This window comes from Lygodium microphyllum, chromosome 16, assembly GCF_053477565.2.
Source record: "Lygodium microphyllum isolate KBCC chromosome 16, Lygodium_microphyllum_v1.1.10, whole genome shotgun sequence".
Classification (NCBI taxonomy): domain Eukaryota; kingdom Viridiplantae; phylum Streptophyta; class Polypodiopsida; order Schizaeales; family Lygodiaceae; genus Lygodium; species Lygodium microphyllum.
Window position 1 is genome coordinate 141189664 of NC_141150.1, and position 21616 is coordinate 141211279.

The 21616-nt window shown below is 47.4% G+C and overlaps 1 pseudogene; it reads right to left on the reverse strand.

Annotated features, from left to right (window-relative positions):
- Window positions 1–21530, reverse strand: part of LOC148023513 (putative pre-mRNA-splicing factor ATP-dependent RNA helicase DEAH5 pseudogene) — a 28380-nt pseudogene extending 6850 nt beyond the window's left edge.
- Window positions 21531–21616: the final 86 nt, after the last annotated feature.

The following is a 21616-nucleotide window of genomic DNA, read 5'->3' on the forward strand; positions in this document are numbered from 1 at the left end:
TGTTGAATTTGATAACAGCATTAAGTTGAGGCTAGTCTGCGAGTTTAAATTTCACCTTCAAGTCATTAATTTGAGTTTGTAGATTTTCAAACAGAAGACCCAATATGCATAATTTAGGCCAAACTAGTACTTGTATTAAGTGTATGTTGTTTGTCTACTAAACGCTATGTCTACTTAAGTCAGATTTTGCTAGCATATGGAGTTGGCTCTCTCTCCCTGCCGCCTTCTTCATCAATAAGCGATGGGCAGTGGTTATATAGTTGGAAGGGGCTTTTGAGTTATGACATTACTAGGCTAGAGTGGATTCACCCTGATTAGCTAAAGAGGTATTTGGAGATAATTTAATTGATTGGATCCTAATAATGACGACACATTAATATTGATTAATTATACAAGCAACATGAATAAATCCTCTTGGTGCAATGGAAGACTATTTGCTCTTTCCATTTGCAGCCAGAATTTGTCTTGTCATTTGGGATGCTTTATGATTGAGGCTCACAGGTAGGTGATGATCGTACATGACACAAATATTTGCTAACAATGTAAATAGGCAAAAATGCCTAAAACTAGTCGACCAACCTTGGCAAGTGCATTTAATGCAGTTTGACTAGGCCAAGACCTGCCTCTGCCAATGTGAACATAGCCCAGATATTTGCATGCGATGCTCTTGTCCATGTGGACAAGTAGAAGAGATGAAGAAAACTCCACTCCAAGGTGAGGAAGCTTATCTTCATGGGCTATAGTAGGACCACGTAAGGTTATGAGCTCTACGATCCAAAGACATGAAAGATGGAGGAGGTAAGTAGGACCATGAAAGGTTATGGGCTCTACGATCAGAAGAGATGAAAGATCGAGGTAGGCCAAGGATGTGATCTTTGATGAGGCTTTGGTCTGCATTTTATGTTTCAAGATTTAGTAAGGTCTATGGGGCAAGAAATAGGCCTACAGGTGGCCAAAACAAAGTCTATCAAGATCTCATGAATGTAGCACTACTTGTGACTATGAAATGAAAATCCCTTCAAGTATCTGATACACCTCAAGACCCAAGAATTAGTGAAGTATTTAATCTCTCATATCAAATTCATTGCTCAGAAGATCACAAGTCCTCTGTATCTCTTGCACATGACTTCTTGCCTAGTGAGGATTAGATCATCCACATAGAGGATGAGTAGAACCACCTACTGATCCACAACCTGAAAGTAAAGGTTTGGATCAAAATGTGACCTTCTGAAACCATGGTGGAGAAAGAACTGATTGATCCATTGGTACCAAGTATGGGGTGCTTGCTTCAGGCCATACAAAACCTTTTGCAAGTGGTAGCTATCATCCTCACGACTTACAAACAATACAAAAACCTAGGGGTTCCTCCACATAAATCTCCTCTTCTATAATACTGTCGAGAAAGGCAAACTTCACATCCATATAACAAACAGGCCAATGGTTGGGTGGTGAGCTACAAGTGCTAGAACCATTTGGATCATAGACGTACGTGCAGTCGGAGCAAAAGTCTCCGCATAATCCAATGATCCGAAGAGATGAAAGATCGAGGTAAGCGAGGGATATAATCTTTGATGAGGCTTCGGCCTGCATCTTATGTCTTAAGAGTTAGTAGGGAAATGAAATAGCTCCTAATATCGTTTGACTCAGACTAAGGCTCAAACTCAAGAGATGATGGTAAACCCGAGGTTTTTTCCACCCATGAATAGGGCCATGCCGATTGCAATTATGTGTATTGAGCCACTTCATTGTAGAGAAGGAGAGAGCTGCATTCTTCTCTACAACCAGCCAAAAGGGTGCCAATGAAAAGATTGCTAGTAGAAATTATCACTAGTGGAAAGAATGTTAGTGGAAATGGTCCCAATTCATACATTGCTAGAAGAAAAGTTGCCTATGCAAAGATTGCTAGTATGAATCATTGCTAATGGAATAGACATGGCACATCCCCTCCCCCCTTCTTCAGGAGAACCTCGCTCCATCCAATCTCAAAAGACCCCACCCCCCCACAACATGGCATGTCATCCCCCCGTCCCCCCTAAAAAAACCCCACTTCGCCCAACCCCAAAAAACCGCACTTCCCCACGAGATAGTACACATACCCTCTCTTCTAAAAACCACGGTACAATCCCTATACCCAACCTCCACTTCGCCATGAAATCCCACAATCACATACACATCCCTCTCTCCTCCCAACTCTCTTTTATAAAAAAACCCCACTCAAAAAACTACAGTCTCCCACGATATGGCACAAACACCCTCTCTCCCAAAAACCGCAACACAACCTCTACAATCAACCTTCACTTCGCCACAACATGGCACACACACAAACACATCCCTCTCTCCTCCAACACTCTTTTCTAAAAAACCCCACTCCACTCTACCCAAAAAAAAACCCCACTCTCCGAGGACATGGCACATCCCCCCCTCTTTCCAAGAATCCCGCTCCACACAACTCCAAAAAAACCCACACCGTGCCATGATATGGCACACCCCCCTCCTTCCCAAAAAGCCCACTCCACCCAACCCCAAAAAACCTCACTCCCATACTACAATATGGCATGTCTTCCCCCACCTCTTCAAAAAACTTTGCTTTTTCCAAACCCAAAAAACCCCACTCCCCCAGAATATGGCATACACACCCTTTCTCAAAAACCAGGGCACAACCCCTACACCCAACCTCCACTCTGCCATGACATCATATGCACACACACATATATCCCTCTCTCCCTCTAACTCTCGTTTCTCAAAAATCTTGCTTTACCTAACCCTAGAAAACCCTAGTTCACCATGACATGGCACACACACTCTCTCTCTTTCCAAAAACCCCGCTCCACTCAATCCCAAAAAACCCCACAAAACCCCACGACATGGCACACCCTCCCCTTCTCCTTCCCAAAAACCTCACTCCATCTGACCCCAAAAAACCCCGCTCTCCCACCACAACATAGGATGTCGTCCCCCCTCTCAAAAAACCCCGCTTGACCTAACCCCAAAAAACATTTGTCTCCCACAACATGGCACACCTCCCCTCATCTTTCCAAAGACTCGGCTCCAAGCAATCCCAAAAAACCAACTCGCCCATGACATGGCACATACCCTCTCTTCCTTCCCAAAAACCCCGCTTCAACCAACCCTAAAAAACCCGATACTGCAACATGGTACGTCATCCCTAAAAAACCCCGATTTCTAACCACAACATGGCATGTCATACCGCCTCTCCAAAAATCCCGCTTCGCCCGTCCCAAAAAAACCTGTGTCTCCCATGACATGGCAAACCTCCCCCCGTCTTCCCAAAGATCCCGCTCCACCCAACCCCAAGAAATCCACTTCTCTACGACATGGCACACACCCTCAATCTTTTGCTAGCCTCATTGATGACCTCACAACACATAAAGTAGGTTCATCCTAACATTCTCTCATGAGTGTAAATACATCTCCCTTTTTCCACCAAACAGAGGGGCATTCACATGAGCCTAGTTGAAAAGCCTATTTCTAACAGGGTGGAGCGGGGTTCTTGGGGAGGTTGTGCCATGTCGTGGGAGAGTGGGTTTTTTTGGGGTTGGGTCCTTGCTCGGAAGATCGGAAGATCTATGTATCTCTTGCATATAACTTCTTGCCTAGTGAGGATTAGATCACCCACATAGAGGATGAGTAGAACCACCTACTGATTCACAACCTGAAAGTAAAGGTTTGGATCATAATGTGACCTGAAACCATGGCGAAGAAAGAACTGATCGATCCATTGGTACCAAGTACAGGGTGCTTGCTTCAGGCCATACAAAGCCTTCTGCAAGTGATAGCTATCATCCTCACGACTTACAAACAACAAGAAAACCTAGGGGTTGCTCCACATAAATCTCCTCCTCTAGAATACTGTCGAGAAAGACAGACTTCACATCCATCTAAAAAAGAGGCCAATGGTTGGGTGGTGAGCTACAAGTGCTAGAACCGTTTGGATCATAGACATACGTGCAGTCGGAGCAAAAGTCTCCGCATAATCCAATGATCCAAAGAGATGAAAGATCGAGGTAAGCGAGGGATATAATCTTTGATGAGGCTTCGGCCTGCATTTTATGTGTTAAGAGTTAGTCGGGGAATGAAAGAGCTCCTAATAACGTTTGACTCAGATTAAGGCTCAAACTCAAGAGATGACGGTAAACCCGAGGTTTTTTCCACCTATGAATAGGGCCATGCTGACTGCATTTATGTGTATTGAGCCGCTTTATTGTAGAGAAGGAGAGAGCTATATTCTTCTCTACATCCAGCCAAAAGGGTGCCAATGAAAAGGTTGCTAGTACAAATTATCACTAGTGGAAATAATGTTAGTGGAAATGGTCGCATTTGATACATTGCTAGCAGAAAAGTTGCCTGTGCAAAGATTCCCAGTGAGAATATTGGCTAATGGAATAGACATGGCACATCCCCTCCCCCCTCCTTCTGGAGAACCCCGCTCCATCCAATCTCAAAAGACCCCACCCCCCCACAACATGGCATGTCATCCCCCCCTCCATCCTTGTCCCCCCTCAGAAAACCCCACTTCACCTAATCCCAAAAAACCACACTTTCCCACGAGATGGTACACATACCCTCTCTTCCAAAAACTGCGGTACAATCCCTATACCCAACCTCCACTTCGCCATGAAATCACACAATCACATACACATCCCTCTCTCCTCCCAACTCTCTTTTATAGAAAACCCCACTCCACCCAACCCCAAAAAAGCCCACTCTCCCACAACAAGGTACACCTCTCTCCCTCTTCCCAAAAACCCTGCTTCACCCAACCCCAAAAAACCCCGCACACACCACCCCCCTCCTTCCCCAAAACCTTGCTCCACCCAATCACAGAAAACCCCACTCCCCAACCACAACATGGCACATCGTCCCCCCTCCCCCCTTCAAAAAATCTCGCTTTACCCAACCCCAAAAAACCCCACCCCCCTATTATATCGCACACGCACCCTCACCACTCACGGTAAGGCGTCACATGGAAGGACGCACCTGAATCCAATAACCAGCACTGTGCATACATACTAGGTGTCTCAGTCAAGTGTGAAGCATCAGAAGAACTAGCTGCAAGTATAAAATCATCACCACCATCGGAATCCTCGGTCTGCGTGACATTAATCTCCTCAATCTTGACACTGGACTTCGCAGGTACTATGCTGCAATCAGAGGACTTCTCCTGCACTTTGTCTTTCCCCTTATCTTTGCGCTTCTCATTGCGCAACTCATGACACTGTGGTCTAATATGGCCCTTTTTTCCACAATGATGACATATGACATTTGCATTGCGCCCACGCGACTTGCCACAAGATTTAGACCGACCCTTCTGCGAGTCACGGCCACGGCCATTACCACGGTCATTTTTGTCATTCGTGCCTCTAACTGTCAAAGCATCACTACCACGAGAAGCATCCAAGTTTTTGCGATTGACCTCTTCTTGAAGAAGAGCACTCTCAACATCAACCAATTTTAGAGTAGCACTAGAGGCACATAGAGCAGTACAGAATACATCCCATGACTCATTCAGAGTCCCAAGCAAGAAAAGAGGAGTCACGTCCTCTCCAAAGGTAATATCGTGCGAAGTCAAATTCTTCAAGATGGCATGAAATTGGCTCAAGTGAGCAGACATGGTGGCATTATCCTTCATGCGCAAATCCATAAGCTGCTTTAACCAGTACATCTGACTCGCCGGACTCTTCTTATCATAAAGATTCTTGATCTTATTCCATAACTCCCATGCACTCTGTGCATCCTCAAATACATTATAATGTACCTGCTCAGTGAGAGATAAAACAATCGTGGACTTGCATAGCTCATCTAGCTCAACCCATTCGTCATTGTTCATGGTTGCAGGCTGCTGCCCGCTCAACCGAAGTGGCTTAATCTGAGATTTCTGCACCAAGACTTGCCATATTTGACTCTTCCAGTAAGAGTAGTTGGTACCATCCAACTTCGTGATGTTAAAGATGGCACTATCATGTGAAGATGACGCCATAATGCAGGCTGGAAATGCACAGACAGTGTAAAACTGCTTGCTGTTTTACTGCAGAAACTGCCCAAAAATCACCAAAATGAGGTCCAAATGGCAAGCAAAGTGTGCCAAAAGTTGCTACCCACTTAGTACTAGGTGCGGTACACCAAATCAGGATATTTCAGCATGAAAATGACTGCTCAGTCCACCAATAAATGCTTGCTGTAATAAATTGCAGGTATGCAACAAAGAGAGCAAACTGTCCCAAAACTGGATCCAATGTCAACTAGACAATGCTAGGTCCAAAGCCGGCATCAAACGGACAATGCAAAGCCAAATGACAGTGAAAAGAACATGAGCTCAACACCGAGACATGTCAAAATAGCATCTGCCAGTAAGAGGCACACCCCCCAGATTTACCTTGGAAAATATGGCTATAAGCCTTTGTAAAAATCATAGGTAGCTGGATTTAGAGGCACCTATAAATAGGGTAGCCTGGGCCAAAGTTAGAGACTTATGACATTATGGAATATTGAAACTTTGGTTTGTTTCTCTTTCTTGTTTCTTGTTCTTCTTGTCCATTCTAGGCTAATGGTAGATTAGCTATGTCTTCATGCAATTTTCATGGTTTCTAGGCTAGTTAGGTTAGAAAAGATCTAGGCTAGGAACTCCTTCTTTACACTCTTGGTGTGCGTGCATCCTGGATTTGCTGCTAGATATCATCGTTTGCCTTGTTCTTTCCCCTGTTCCTTGCCATGGTAAAGTGCAGTGCCGTTTGTTTGGGTCCCACTCTTTTCCTCTCTATTCATAGTTTGAGAGCCTTTGGTAGTGGATTCATCCTGCTGTCATAATACTTGATATTCATGGAGTTCATCCACTCCTTAATGCCATCAAGTGATGCAGAAGGGATTGCATCAATCCTAAGAACGTCGCGCTTAAAATCCTTAAAGACAATGGTCATATCAAAGGCTTTTTTGGCCTAGACCAACTCTTTCCAAGTTGACTATCTCAATATCATTTACAGTGATCACCAAAAGGGCTACTTTATGAGTTCAACCAAACTGTTAACAGTCGCAACAATAAAAGTTGAAGCTTTGTGAGGCACCCCATGGAATCCAAGCTTCCAGCAAGCAAAAATGCCTCTAATGATCCAGACAGCTTCTGCCCTTTCCCACCAAAGACAGGCCTTATCCATAGATCTGACAACTTAATAGGTTTACCTTTTGAAAGTTGGAGTCTTTCTTGAGTCATTAAAGTGGCCCTCTCAATCTTCTCTGATTCCCTTTGTGTAGCGGCCATGTTGTGGTGGGGGAGCGGGGTTTTTTGGGGTTGGATGGAGCAGGGTTCTTGGGAAGAAGGGGGGGGAAGGGGTGTGCCATATCGTGGGGCGGTGTGGGGTTTTTTGGGGTTGGGTGGAGCAGGCTTTTTGGGAAGGGAGAGAGGGTGTGTGCCATCTCGTGGGGGAGTGGGTTTTTTGGGGTTGGGTAGAGTGAGGTCTTTGGGAAGAGGGGGGGAGGTGTGACATGTCGGGGGAGAGCAAGGTTTTTAGGGATCGAGCGAAGAGGGGTTTTTTGAGAGGGGGGAGGGAGACAACGTGCCATGTTGTGGTGGGAGAGCGGGGTTCTGTGGGGTTGGATGCAACGGGGTTTTTGAGGAGGGGGGTATGCCATATCGTGCGGTGTTGTGGGGTTTTTTGGGATTGGGTGGAGCGGGGTTTGAGAAGGGAGAGAGGGTGTGTGCCCTCTCTTCACAAAAAGGTTGAACTCATTTGTTAATCTTATTTTTCCTATCCCTTTCCTGCTGCGTTTTCTCAATTACATTTGGATCATATGTGCTGCGTCTTCTCCCACCAAACTGGTGAACTACCTCCATTAAGCTCAACAAAGAAATGTACATCCTTGGTCTTCTTGTTTCCAACCATGATAAAGCTATGCAAGTGTAGGTGAAGGAGAGTAATCATATGCTTTTTCAACTAGCTAACATAAGGCATGATTGATATTCTTGTACATAATATCAACCTTCTCATCTGGTTTCATAATGGCATATCTCAACCCATTTATGTGTGCCTCTAATGAACCAGACAGCTTCTGCCCTTTCCCACCAAAGACAGGCCTTATCCATAGATCTAACAACCTAATAGGTTTACCTTTTGAAAGATGGAGCCTTTCTTGGGTCATTAAAGTGGCCCTTTGAGTCTTCTCTAATTCCCTTTGTGCAGTGGCCATGTTGTGGTGGGGAAGCGGGGTTTTTTGGGGTTGGATGGAGCAGGGTTGTTGGGATTTTTAGGGTTGTTGGTCTTCTTGTTTCCAACCATGATGGTCTGGGGATTTTTAGGGTTGAGTGGAGCGGGGATCTTGGAAAGGAGGGGGGATGTGCCATGTCGTGGGAGAGTGGGTTTTTTTGGGGTAGGGTGGAGTAGGGTTTTCAAGAAAAGGGAGTTGGGAGGAGAGGGATGAGTGTGAATGTGTACCATGTCGTGGCAGAGTGGAGGTTGGGTGTAGGGGTTATGCCACGGTTTTTGGGAGAGAGGGTGTAATGTTCTCGTCTTACTCAAATTGAGGCTCTCAGGTAGGGGATGATCGTGCATGATACAAATCTTTGCTAATAATATAAATAGGCAATAATGCCTAAAACTGGCCAACCAACCTTGACAACTGCATTTAATGCAGTCTGACTAGGCCAAGACCTGCCCCTCCCAATGTGAACATGGCCCAAATCTAGCACAAATTTTCATCTTTGCATGCGATGCTCTTGTCCATGTGGACAAGTAGAAGAGACAAAGCAAACTCCACTCCAAGTTGAGGAAGCTTATCTTCATGGGCTATAGTAGGACCACAAAATTTTATGAGCTATACGACCCAAAGACACGAAAGATCGAGGAGGTAAGCAGGACCACGAAAGGTTAGACCCCACTCCACCCAACCCCAAGAAACCCACTCCTCCACAACATGGCACACACCCTCTCTCCCTTCCCAAAAACCCCGTTCCATCCAACCCCAAAGAACCCCACTCCGCCCAACCCCAAAAAACCCCACATTGCGCCACGACATGGCACACCACTCCCTCCCTCCCAAAAACCCCGCTTCACCTAACCCCAAAAAACCTCAGTCCCCTATCACAACATGGCACGTCGTTCCCCCCTTTCAAAAAACCTTGCTTCGCACAACCCCCCAAAACTTACCTTACTCCTCCACGATATGGCACACACACCCTCTCCTAAAAACCGCGGTGGAATCGCTACACCCAACCTCCACTCTGCAAAGTCACCACACAATTACACACACAACCCTCTCTTCCCTTAACACTCTTTTAAAATCCCAGCTCCACCCAACCCCAAAATATCCGATCCCCCATGACATGGCACAGGCTCTCTCTCCCTTTCCAAAAACCTTTCACCACCCAACCACAAAAAACCCCACACTGCCCTACGACATGGCACACCCTCTCCCCCCCCTTCCCAAGAATCTCGCTCCATCCAACCCCAAAAGACCTCGCTTTCCCACCACCATATGGCACATTGTCCCACCTGCCCCCGCTAAAAAAACCTGCTTCGCCCAACCCCAAAAAACCCCACTCCCCCATGATATAGCACACGCACCCTCTCTCCCAAAAACCGCGGCACAACCCCTATACCCAAGCTCTACTCCACCACAACATGGCATATATACACATCCCTCTCTCCTCCCAACTCTCTTTTCTCAAAAACCATGCTCCACCCAACCCCAAAAAAACCCACTCTCCCACGACATGGCACAACTTCCCTAAGAACCCCGCTCCATCCTGTTATAAATAGGCTTTTCAACTAGGCTCATGTGAATGCCCCTGTGTTTGGTGGAGAAAGGGAGATGTATTTACACCCATGAGAGAATGTTAGGTGAACCTACTTTATGTGTTGTGAGGTCATCAATGAGGTTAGCAAAAGATTCTTGTATCAGCCTATATAAGAGGCTCATTCTCTTTATAACAAGACACATTAGATCAATATGATTATCATTCTTCTACTTTTCATTTAGCTTGTGTCCATCTTTCTTTCTTTTCTCTCCAGACATACACATTTCTTTCATCCACACACCATGAGCACACTTTGTTATCATCCGCCATAGCCATGTTGTCGAGCTCAACTTGTGTGGATACCTAAAAGTATAACATGGTATCAGAGCACACGCTCTTGGATCTAGTAAATTAGCCTCCCTCATTCTATCATGTGCAAGATTATACAATAGTTAAGAATCATTAGGTCGAGTATCGTTTTTACTTCATTACCATCATCTACTTATTTTGAGGTTGGGTGTAGGGGTTGTGCTGCCGATTTTGGGAGAGGGTGTGTGTGCCATATCGTGGGGGAGTGGGGTTTTTGGGGTTGGGTGAAGCAGGATTTTTTGAAGTTGGGATGACGTGCCATGTTGTGGTATGGGAGTGGGGTTTTTGGGGATTGGGTGGAGCGGGGCTTTTTGGGAACGAGGGGGGCGGTGTGCCATGTCGTGGCGCAGTGTGAGGTTTTTTGTGTTTGGGTGGAGCGGGGTTCTTGGGAAGAGGGGGAAAGGTGTGCATATCCTTCTAGGAGAGTGGGTTTTTTTACGTAGAAAGAAGCGGTGGTTTTTAGAAAAGAGAGTTGGGAGGAGACATGGATGTGTGTGTGTGTGTGTGTGTGTGTGTGTGTGTGCACCATGTCATGGCGGAGTGGAGGTTGGGTATAGAGGTTGTGCTGCGGTTTTTGGGAGAGAGGGTGTGTGTGCCACATTGTGGGGGAGTGGGGTTTTTTGGGGTTGGGCGAAGCAGGTCTTTTTAGCGGGGGCGGGTGGGACAATGTGCCATATGGTGGTGGGAAAGCGAGGTCTTTTGGGGTTGGATGGAGCAAGATTCTTGGGAAGGGGGGGGAGAGGGTGTGCCATGTCGTGGGGCAGTGTGGGGTTTTTTGTGGTTGGGTGGTGAAAGGTTTTTGGAAAGGGAGAGAGAGCCTGTGCCATGTCATGGGGGATCGGATTTTTTGGGGTTGGGTGGAGCGGGGATTTTAAAAGAGTGTTAAGGGAAGAGAGGGTTGTGTGTGTAATTGTGTGGTGCCTTTGCAGAGTGGAGGTTGGGTATAGCGATTCCACCGCGGTTTTTAGGAGAGGGTGTGTGTGCCATATCGTGGAGGAGTAAGATAAGTTTTGGGGGGTTGTGCGAAGCAAGGTTTTTTGAAAGGGGGGAACGACGTGCCATGTTGTGATAGGGGACTGAGGTTTTTTGGGGTTAGGTGAAGCGGGTTTTTGGGAGGGAGGGGGATGGTGTGCCATGTCGTGGTGCAATGTGGGGTTTTTTGGGGTTGGGCGGAGTGGGGTTCTTGGGGGTTGGATGGAACGGGGTTTTTGGGAAGGGAGAGAGGGTGTCTGCCATGTTGTGGAGGAGTGGGTTTCTTGGGGTTAGGTGGAGTAGGGTTTTTGGAAAGGAGGGGGGGTCGTGTGTCATGTCGTGGTGCAGTGTGGGGTTTTTTGGAGTTGGGTGGAGCAGGGTTCTTGGGAAGAGTGGGGAGGTGTGCCATGTCGTAGGAGAGTGGGTTTCTTGGGGTTGGGTGGAGTGGGGTTTTTGAGAAAAGAGAGTTGGGAGGAGAGAGGGATGTGTATGTGTGTGTGCCATGTCGTGGCGGAGTGGAGGTTGGGTGTACAGGTTGTCCCGCAGTTTTTGGGAGAGACGGTGTGTGTGCCATATTGTGGGGGAGTGGGTTTTTTTGGGGTTCGACAAAGCGGGGCTTTTTGAGGAGGAGCGAGGGGAACGACATGCCATGTTGTGGTGGGGGAGCGGGGTTCTTGGGAAGAAGGGCGGGGAAGGGGGTGTGCCATATCGTGGGGGGGTGTGGGGTTTTTTGGGGTTGGGTGGAGCGGGGTTTGTGGGAAGGAAGAGAGGGTGTGTGCATGTTGTAGGGGAGTGGAGTTTTTGGGGTTAGGTAGAGCGGGATCTTTGGAAAGAGAGGGAAGGTGTGCCATGTTGTGGGAGAGCAAGTTCTTTTAGGGTGGCAAAGCGGGGTTTTTTGAGGAGGGGGGACGACGTGCCATGTTGTGGTGGGAGAGTAGGGGTTTTTAGGATTGGATGGAACGGGGCTTTTGGGAAGGAGGGGGGAAGGGTGTGCCATGTCGTGGGTCATTGTGGGACTTTTTAGGATTGGGTGGAGTAGGGTTTTTGGGAAGGGAGAGAGGGTGTGTGCCATGTCATGGGGAGTGGGTTTTTTGGGGTTGGGTGGAGCGAGATTTTTTAAAAATAAGAGTTGGGGGAGAGAGGGTGTGTGTGATATCGTGGCGGAGTGGAGGTTGTTGGAGGTTGGGTGTAGGGGTTGTGCTGCGATTTTTGGAAGAGGATGTGTATGCCATATCATGGGGGAGTGGGGTTTTTTGGGGTTGGGCGAAGCAAGGTTTTTTGAAAGGTGGTTGGGGGGGAAACAGCGTGCCATGTTGTGGTGGGGGAGTGGGGTTTTTTCTGGTTGGGTGGAGCCGGATTTTTGGGAAGGAGGAGGGGGTGGTGTGCCTCTTGGAACTCTTGCTGCTGCGTATCACAGCAACACTCTGCTCAAACTCAATCTGCCCAGACCAAGCTCAGCCTTCTTCTCTCTAATTTATAGATTTTGATGCTGTCATGGTTCTCTCTGCGTTTGTGCTTTCTCATGTGAACAAAAGCCTTAAAGCTTTAATATAGCTAAAAAATCCAAAAGCTTTGTTTATAAGCTTATAATGCATAAGGCTTTTTCACGTAGCTTCAACGTCGTTCTGCTGACCTGCAATGCGCAGTAAACGAGTATGTCTGTGCGACAATTGCGCAGAAAAAAAAACACACTGCGAGGTGATGTCGATCATGGCCGTCCAGAACGCTGGCGTTCGTTGCTTTTCTTTTATTTAAGCTTCTTTAAGAAGCTTGTAGAAGCTTCTTCTCTTTGTACACTTAACCAGATTCACACTCTCCTTATGAACTAGCTTCGGTTAGCTCATGTTCTCGCGCACTTAGTCCATCTATCTTCGGGTTTTTGGATTTATCTTGCAGTCTTTGGCTTGGCTCGCATCACGGCTCCAATCATGACTAGGATAGTTTGCTCTAGTACACGGAATTGAATGTTAATGCATACATGCACGCGCAATGTCCGGGTTTCTTCATCTTGGGTTTTATACACACGCAAAGACACGCATTCACACGGAATCCTCACACTAAATACACGCAGCTCGAGTACTACTCGAGATTACAAAAAATTAAGATGAAGCACATAGCAAACATATCAATCACACACACAAAAGAAGGATTTCCATGCATGGCCGCGAAGAGCCATGACAGCGGGGTTTTTGGGAAGAGGGGGAGAGGTGTGCCATGTCGTGGGAGAGTGGGGTTTTTTGGGGTTGGGCGGAGCTGGGTTTTTGAGAAAAGAGAGTTGGCAGGGGAGAGGGATGTATGTGTTTGTGTGCCATGTCGTAGCAGAGTGGAGGTTGTGTGTAGTCTTTTGGGGTTGGATGAAGCAGGGTTCTTGGGAAGGAGGGTGAGAGGGGGTGTGCCATGTCATGGGGCGGTGTGGGATTTTTTTGGGTTGGGAGGAGTGAGGTTTTTGAGAAGGGAGAGATGGTGTGTGCCATGTCATGGGGGAGTGGGTTTTTTGGGCTTGGGTGGAGCGGGGTATTTGGGAAGAGGGTGGGACGTGTGCCATATCGTGGGAGAGTGAGGTTTCTTGGGATCGGGTGAAGCGGAGTTTTTTGAGAGGGGGGACGACGTGCCCTATTGTGATGGGAGAGTGGGGTTTTTGGGTGTTGGATGGAGCGAGGTTTTTGGGAAGGAGAGGGGTGTGCCATGTCGTAGAGCGTTGTGGGGTTTTTTGAAGGGGAGGGACGATGTGCCATGTTGTGGTACGGGAGTGGAGTTTTTTGGGGTTGGGTTGAGTGGGGTTTTTGGGAAGGAAGGGGGGTGGTGTGCCGTATCGTGGTGCGATGTGGGGTTTTTTGGGTTTGGGTGGAGCAGGGTTCTTGGGAAGAGGGGGGGAGGTGTGCCATGTCTTGGGAGAGTGGGTTTTTTGGCGTTGGGTGGAGCGGGATTTTGGAGAAAAGAGAGTTGGGAGGAGAGAGGGATTTGCGTCCGTGTGTGCAACGTCATGGCAGAGTGGAGGTCGGGTGTAAGGGTTATGCCGCAGTTATTGGGAGAGAGGGTGTGCGTGCCATATCTTGGGGAGTCGGGTTTTTTGGGATTGGGCGAAGCGGGGTTTTTTGAAAGGGGGGGACCATGTGCCTTGTTGTGGTAGGGGAGATTGGTCTTTTGGGGTTGGATGGAGTGGGGTTCTTGGGAAGGGAGGGGATGGGGTGTGCCATGTCGTGGGGTGGTGTGGGGCTTTTTGGGGTTTTGTGGACTGAGGTTTTTGAAAAGAGAGAGAGGGTGTGTGCCATGTCATGGGGGAATCAGTTTTTTGGGGTTGGGTGGAGTGGAGTTTTCAAAGGGTTGGGTGGAGCGAGGTTTTTGAAAAAAGAGAGTTAGGGGGACATATGGGTATGTGTGTGTGTGCATGATGCCGTGGTAGAGTGGAGATTAGGTGTAGGGGTTGTGTGGCGGTTTTTGGGAGAGGGTGTGTGTGCCATATCGTGGGGGAGTGGGGTTTTTTGGGGTTGGGCGAAGTAGGGTTTTTTGAAGGGGGAACGACGTGCCATGTTGTGGTGGGGGAGTTGGGGTATTTTGGGGTTGGGTGCAGCGGGGCTGTCGGGAAGGAGGGGGGTGGTGTGTCATGTCGTGGTGCACTGTGGGGTTTTTTGGGGTTGGGTGGAGCGGGGTTCTTGGGAAGAGGGGGGAGGTGTGCCATGTCGTGGGAAAGTGGGTTTTTTTCGAGTTGGGTGGAGCGGGCTTTTTGAGAAAAGAGAGTTGGGAGGAGAGAGGGATATGTGTGTGTGTGTGCCATGTCATGGCGGAGTGGAGGTTAGGTGTAGGGGTTTGTGGTTTTTTGAAGAGAGGGCGCATATGCCATATCGTGGGGGAGTGGGGTTTTTTGGTGTTGGGCGAAGCGGGGTTTTTTGAAGGGGGGAGGGGACGACGATATGCCATGTTGTGGTGGGGGGATTGGAAGAGGGGGGAGGTGTGCCATGTTGTAGAAGAGTGGCTTTTTTTGGGGTTTGGTGGAGCGGGGTTTTTTAGAAAAGAGTGTTGGGAGAAGAGAGGGATGTGTATGTGTGTGTGTGTGTGCCATGTCGTGGCGCTGTGGAGGTTGGCTGTAGGGGTTGTGCCGCGATTTTTGGGAGAGAGAGTGTGTGTGCCATATCATGCCGGAGTGGGGTTTTTTGGGGATGGAAAAAGCGGGGTTTTTTAAGGGGGGTGGGGAGCGACATGCCATGTTGTATTGGGGGAGCGGGGGGGAGGGGCTGTGCTACGTCGTGGGGTGGTGTGGGGTTTTTTGGGGCTAGGTAGATTGAGGTTTTGGGGAGGGAGGGGAGGGTTGTGTGCCATGTCATGACACGGTGTGAGGTTTTTTGGGGTTGGGTGGAGTGGGGTTCTTAGAAAGAAAGGGGAGGTATACTATGTCATGGGAGAGTGGGTTTTTTTAGGGATGGGTGGAGCGGGGTTTTTGAGAAAAGAGAGTTGGGAGGAGAGATGGATGCATGTGTGTGTATGCCATGTGGTGGCGGGGCGGAGATTGGGTGTAGGGGTTATGCCGTTGTTTTTGAAAGAGAGGGTATGTGTGCCATATCGTGGAAAAGGGGGGTTTTTTGGGGTTGGGCGAAGTGTGGTTTTTTGAAGGGGCGGGGGGAACAATGTGTCATATTGTGGTGGGGGAGCAGGGTTTTTTGGGGTTGGATAAAGCGGGGTTCTTGGGAAGGGGGGGAGGGGGTGTGCCATATCGTGGGGCGGTGTGGGATTTTTTGGGATTTGGTGGAGCAGGGTTTTTGGGAAGGGAGAGAGGCTGTGTACCATGTGGTGGTGGAGTGGGTTTTTTGGGGTTGGGTGGAGCGAGGTCTTTGGGAATAGGGGGGAGGTGTGCCATGTCATGTGAGAGCAGGGTTTTTGGGGTCGGGCGAAGCGAGGTATTTTTTGAAGGCGTGAGGCGGGGACGATGTGCTATGTTGTGGTGGGGGAGTGGGATTTTTTGTGGTTTAGTGGAGCGGGGTTTTTGGAAAGGAGGAGAGTGGTGTGACATGCCGTGTTGTAACGTGGGGTTTTTTGGGGTTGGGTGGAGCGGGGTTTTTGAGAAGGGGAGGAGGTGTGCCATGTCGTGGGAGAGTGGGTTTTTTGGTGTTGTGCCATAGTTTCTAGAAGAGAGAGAGTGTGTGTGCCATATCGTGGGGGAGGGGTTTTTTGGGGTTGGGCGAAGTGGGATTTTTTGAAGGGGCCACCAGGGGGGGGGCAATGACGTGCCATGTTGTGGTGGGGGATCGGGGTCTTTTGGGGTTGGATGGAGTGGGGTTCTTAGGAAGGAGGGGTGGAGGGGGTGTGCTAGAATGGCAAGCGGCTTCTTGAAGATAGGTGTTCATTTGGCTACAGCTCCCAATCCCAAGGTTATCGCTTCAAGTCCGAGACAACTGGGGCTTCAAGAATGACAAAAATGCAGATTGGGACATAGCATAAACGCAGATTGGGGCTTCAAGACGAAATGCATACTCAATGCAATTAAACCACAACAAAAACAAACTCAAAATTACAGAGAAACTTTAAGAGGCTTCGTTCAAAATTAAAACACAGAGAGAGGGACGAGAGAGAGAGAGGTTACAGCTACGTTTTTTTCAGACTGTCGTAGGCAAAAATCCTATCAATCTCGTCAAATACAGCCTACAAAAGTACCTCGTTTTCAGATTCACAGAGAGAGAGAGAGAGAGAGAGAGAGAGAGAGAGAGAGAGAGAGAAAGAGAGGTACCTCGCTTTCAGAAATTCAGACTCAAGAGAAGACACTGAGGGCCACTTTAGTGACTCAAGAAAGACTCCAGCTTCCAAAAGGTAAACTTATTAGGTTGTTAGATCTATGGATAAGGCTTGTCTTTGGTGGGAAAGGGACGAAGCTGTCTGGATCATTAGAGGCACACATAAATGGGTTGATATATGCCATTATGAAACCAGATGAGAAGGTTGATATTATGTACAGGAATATCAAGCATGCCTTCTTTTAGCAAGTTCAAAAAAGATATGATTACTCTCCTTCACCTACACTTGCATAGCTTTATCATGGTTGGAAATAAGAAGACCAAGGATGTACAATTCTTCGTTGAGGTCAATGGAGGTAGTTCACCAATTGGTGGGGTAGATGCAGCACATATGATCCAAATGTGATTGAGGAAAAGCAATAGGAAAGGGATAGGAAAAATAAGGTTAACAAACGAGTTTAACCTTTTTGTGAAGAGAGGACATACACCCTCTCTCCCTTCCCAAATCCCGCTCCACCTAATCCCAAAAAACCCCTCAACGCCCCATGATATGGCACACCCCCCTCCTCAAAAAACCCCATTGCATCCAACCCCAAAAAACCCCGCTCTCCCACCACAACATGGCATGTCATCTCCCTTCCCCCTCTCAAAAAACACCGCTTCGCTCGACCCCAAAAAACCTCGCTCTCCCACGACATGGCACACCTCTCACTCTCTTCCCAAAGACCTCGCTCCACCCAACCCCAAAAAACCCACTTCCCCATGACATGGCACACACCCTCTCTCCCTTTCCAAAAAGCCCGCTCCACCCAACCCTAAAAAACCCCACACCACCCCACGACATGGCACACCCCCTCCCCCACTCCTTTCCAAGAACCCATCGAAGGATACGTAATGTGTTTCATGCTAGTTTGCAATGCCCTTTTGTGGGAAAGTTTGCTGGACCTACTATGGAAGATGCTCCCAAGGTTGATGAAATTGAAGAAATCCTTCAACTAAAGGAAAGTAGGTGCATCCATCTATCCATTGTAACTTTTAATATGGCCACAAAATCGCAATCTCTCCATTTTTTGGTTTTACAACCATGTAAGCTTGGATTCTTGACTTGAGCCTAGCTCAAATTTGCTTGAGTGTTTGAGCTAGGAATAAAGGTTGCTTAAGTTATGCAAGATATCTAAAAAGTTATGCTCAAAATTTGGATATAGGATGGAAGATGGTTTTGAGGTAAGACTACTTAGCAAGGGTATCCCTGTGGTCCATGTATGTTTTAGAGTGGAATGTAATGTAAAAGTGAGGTACACGTGCAAAGAGTATGGGGATATTTACTATGGGAGTTTGAACAAATGTGTGGGAGTGTGTTTCATTGGCACGGTAGTGTGTATCGGTCTATGGATTTGTAATGGGAGTAGCATACCCACACACACATACGTCTGGCACAATGTAGATGGAAATATTTTATCCCTCTTTTGTGAATATTGTAGGGAATGTTGATGCCATCATTGCTTTGCATGCAAGATGTGTATTTTTTGTGAAGAAGCACGCGACCATTTTTTTTACCACAGAAGATTATCATTTTCTATTAAAACACCCCAAGGGCATAGACCTCAAGGTAAAATACATCCATGATCTTACATCATAGGGCTAAAAATCCAAGACAAAACACACAAATAACCCCAGGCTTGAAGCTCTGAAGGGGTTATCTACATACAATGATAGACTCGTTATAGGGGGGGAGGGTGGGCGGGCGGGTTTACCATTGCGTGGGTAGTACCCAAATTATTATGATATTTGCAGCAGTTTTAAGAAAAAAGGAAGGAAGGGCATATCATAAAAGAGGTGCCTAACCAAATGAAGTTGAATCTAGGGCTTCTTCTCAAATACCCAATAGCAAAACAACCTAGCATGTCACACAGATATATAAAAGAGCCAATGAGTTAACAATCTTATTTCCCATAGTTTGCTCTCTCTCTCTCTCTCTCTCTCTAGATCTTGCACCTATGTGGAACCTCGCAAACTCAAAGATACTAAATGACCCATCTTTAGCTTGGTGAGTGGACTAAAGTGCCTAAGAGATCACTTGCAAGGGACTCTTGAGCTATCCTAAGAATTGACTAGCAACAACAAGAGCTGGTTCAAAACATAGTGAGATGTTACACTTCTTGCACCGTGACATGGAGAGGTGCCGCGGGCCCAGTGACATCATTTCAGATATCTTTGACCAAAATGGGAAAGAGGTTTGACCACAGAGAAGCGCCCAAAAGAGTAACAGTCCAAAAACGAGCTGTTCGTGGTGAACCTCATCATACCCTCTGCACATGCACATGACGTACCAGGCAAGCGAAGCCAGTTTACCTGCACAGTTAGAAAGGGTGCACCATTTTCCAATCTGGCGCACATGAGGTAAGCTCGTCTCATCTCCATTGCATCTCTTTTTCCATGTCTGTTCTGTAATAGGCATCCTTTGCTTGTGCCACGTGTCTCAGTTGAACTGTGAAATGGCTACCGTTATCGGGCCTCTCCTAGTTGAACTGTAGTTTGCCTGCCACGTCAAAAAAGGTCTCACCACGGTGACCTTTTCGAGCCTGTGGTACTTCATCTGCGCAGCACACCAAGTCTCGACAATGGACAAGGTCTCGCTCTCCCCCTCCCTGATGTACACATATGTATGCATGTATGATGTACCTATACCTTTAAAAAAAAGGTTCATATGGGTGTATATAGGTAGAATATTCAATATAATCTACAAGACTGCATGGCATATGCACATTGCGCATACATATTACATTGCACATACATATTACATATTCTCTTTATTTTGCTTATTTTCAGTGGATGTTTATGTGAGATTATCGGGCCACCTTTGATAATTAAAACTTCTATGGGTTTTTTTAAATTAAAGCTAGTCAGATATTTCAAATATTTTTTAAAATCAAAATATAATAGAAGTTTGAATTTTTCGCAATGTATTATTGTTATTTTGATTATATATGTCTTGTGTTCCTAACTTTCTATGTTTCTTATCAACTTGCACTAAAGTTTAGATAGCTAAGATGTCACCAAATATAAAAGCTAGTAAAAGTTGCATCCCATCTACTCTGTTACTTGAAAAGGCCTCCCATCTCTTTGGAGAGCTCATCCATTTTAATGAGCGTCGAGAAGAACCATTATCATCTTCCTCTGTTATTATTATACTTGAGAGCTCATCCTTGCTGGCTTTCTTTGGGAGGAGGACAGCATGGATGGTGGTGAGCAAGCTCTTGATGAAGTACTCCGGTAGCTCAGCACTGTAAAAGATGACTGTCCATGTCCACTTGCACAAGCTGCCCATGATAGTCTTCATGTTGATAACCATAAAAAGATGAGTCCCAATTGTGATGCCCATAAGTAGGAGTTTGCATTGGAACTTGCTGATCCGCATGCCATGTTGAATTGGGATCATGGGAAGTTGTAAGAGAAAACTTCTCAAAAAGCGAAGTAGCCTCAGCAACAAACTTGTCAACCTTAAGAGAGCATTGTTCAATCCCTTTCCGCATTTGCACAAGGTCATCAAATAATTCCCTATCAAGCTTGCTGTCCAAGTGTCCCATAACCACTCCTTTGGCCATAACTTGAGAAATATGTGTCCAAATGACACGGTTCTTGGATCTAGATGAAATACTTGATCACTAGACACTTGGGTTATTGTTAGAGATTATCCCCTGGACATGCATTTTCCTCATTCGGGCTGTGTACATATGTATTTTCGAGCCAGGCAGCCATTCGAGAGTGTTAAAGTGTGCGAAGCAGATGTGTTGCCACGTCAGCAGGTGACTGTGCAGGTGCCATGTCATCAGCCATGTTATCAGTGCCACGTCAGCTGCCATGTGGCAGATCAGGTCGGACAGGTCAGCAGATCAGGTCGGCCATGGGGTGCGTGCCGATTCGTTTCCCCTCCGACCCGTCATCGTCGGCCCTACTCCACACGCATTGACCCCTCACCTCTCGGCTCGTCTGAGCCCCGCGACCTCTCGGCCCTCGGCCCTCCCTTTCGGCCCTTGGTCCCATCAGCCTCGGCCCTCGGCCCCTGCCCTTCGGCCCCCGTGTCCTCAGCCCTCGGCCCCTGCCTTCGGCCCTCGGTCTTGCCATCTTCCTCGGCCCGTGCCTTCAGCCCTGGGCCCTTGCCCTCGGCCCTTGGCCCCGCTCGGCATCTCCCCTCGGCCCTATCGCATGCGTCAGCCCCCCGCCCTGCCATACTCCACCATCATCTTCTTGCCACCTCCATGACGCCATCGGGTCTCGCTAGGGAGTCACACCCACTAAGTTCCTTCCTAGTCATAGAAACAACCTTTACCCAAACTTCTTGATCTCGTTTGACCACATGTCTTGCATCAGCTATCATTCTCGAAGCAATTTGAGAAACATGGACAATACCCTTTTTGCGTGCATGAAAGCTGGAGAGTTGTACGAAGCAGCCATTATCCATGACTCTAGAAACCCTGCCATGGTACAAAGCAAAAAGCTCTACCTCTTTAGGGGCACCCTTAAAGCCTCGATCTCCTCTCTCTCCAACTCATCATTTTTGTCATGGTTCCTATAATGATATTTAGTAGCCCTATCATAACTGTCATGGTGGTCATGTTTCTAATCATTCCATTTGGTATTCCTATCCCCGTCCCCGTCCCTGTCCCTGTCCCTGTCCCTGTCCCTGTCCCTGTCCCTGTCCTTGTCTCTACCCCTGCCATGGAAGGGAAAGAATGCTGCTATCAACACCAAAGCGTTGGCACTACCCCTATCTAGTTACTGACAACAATAGGATATAACAACACTG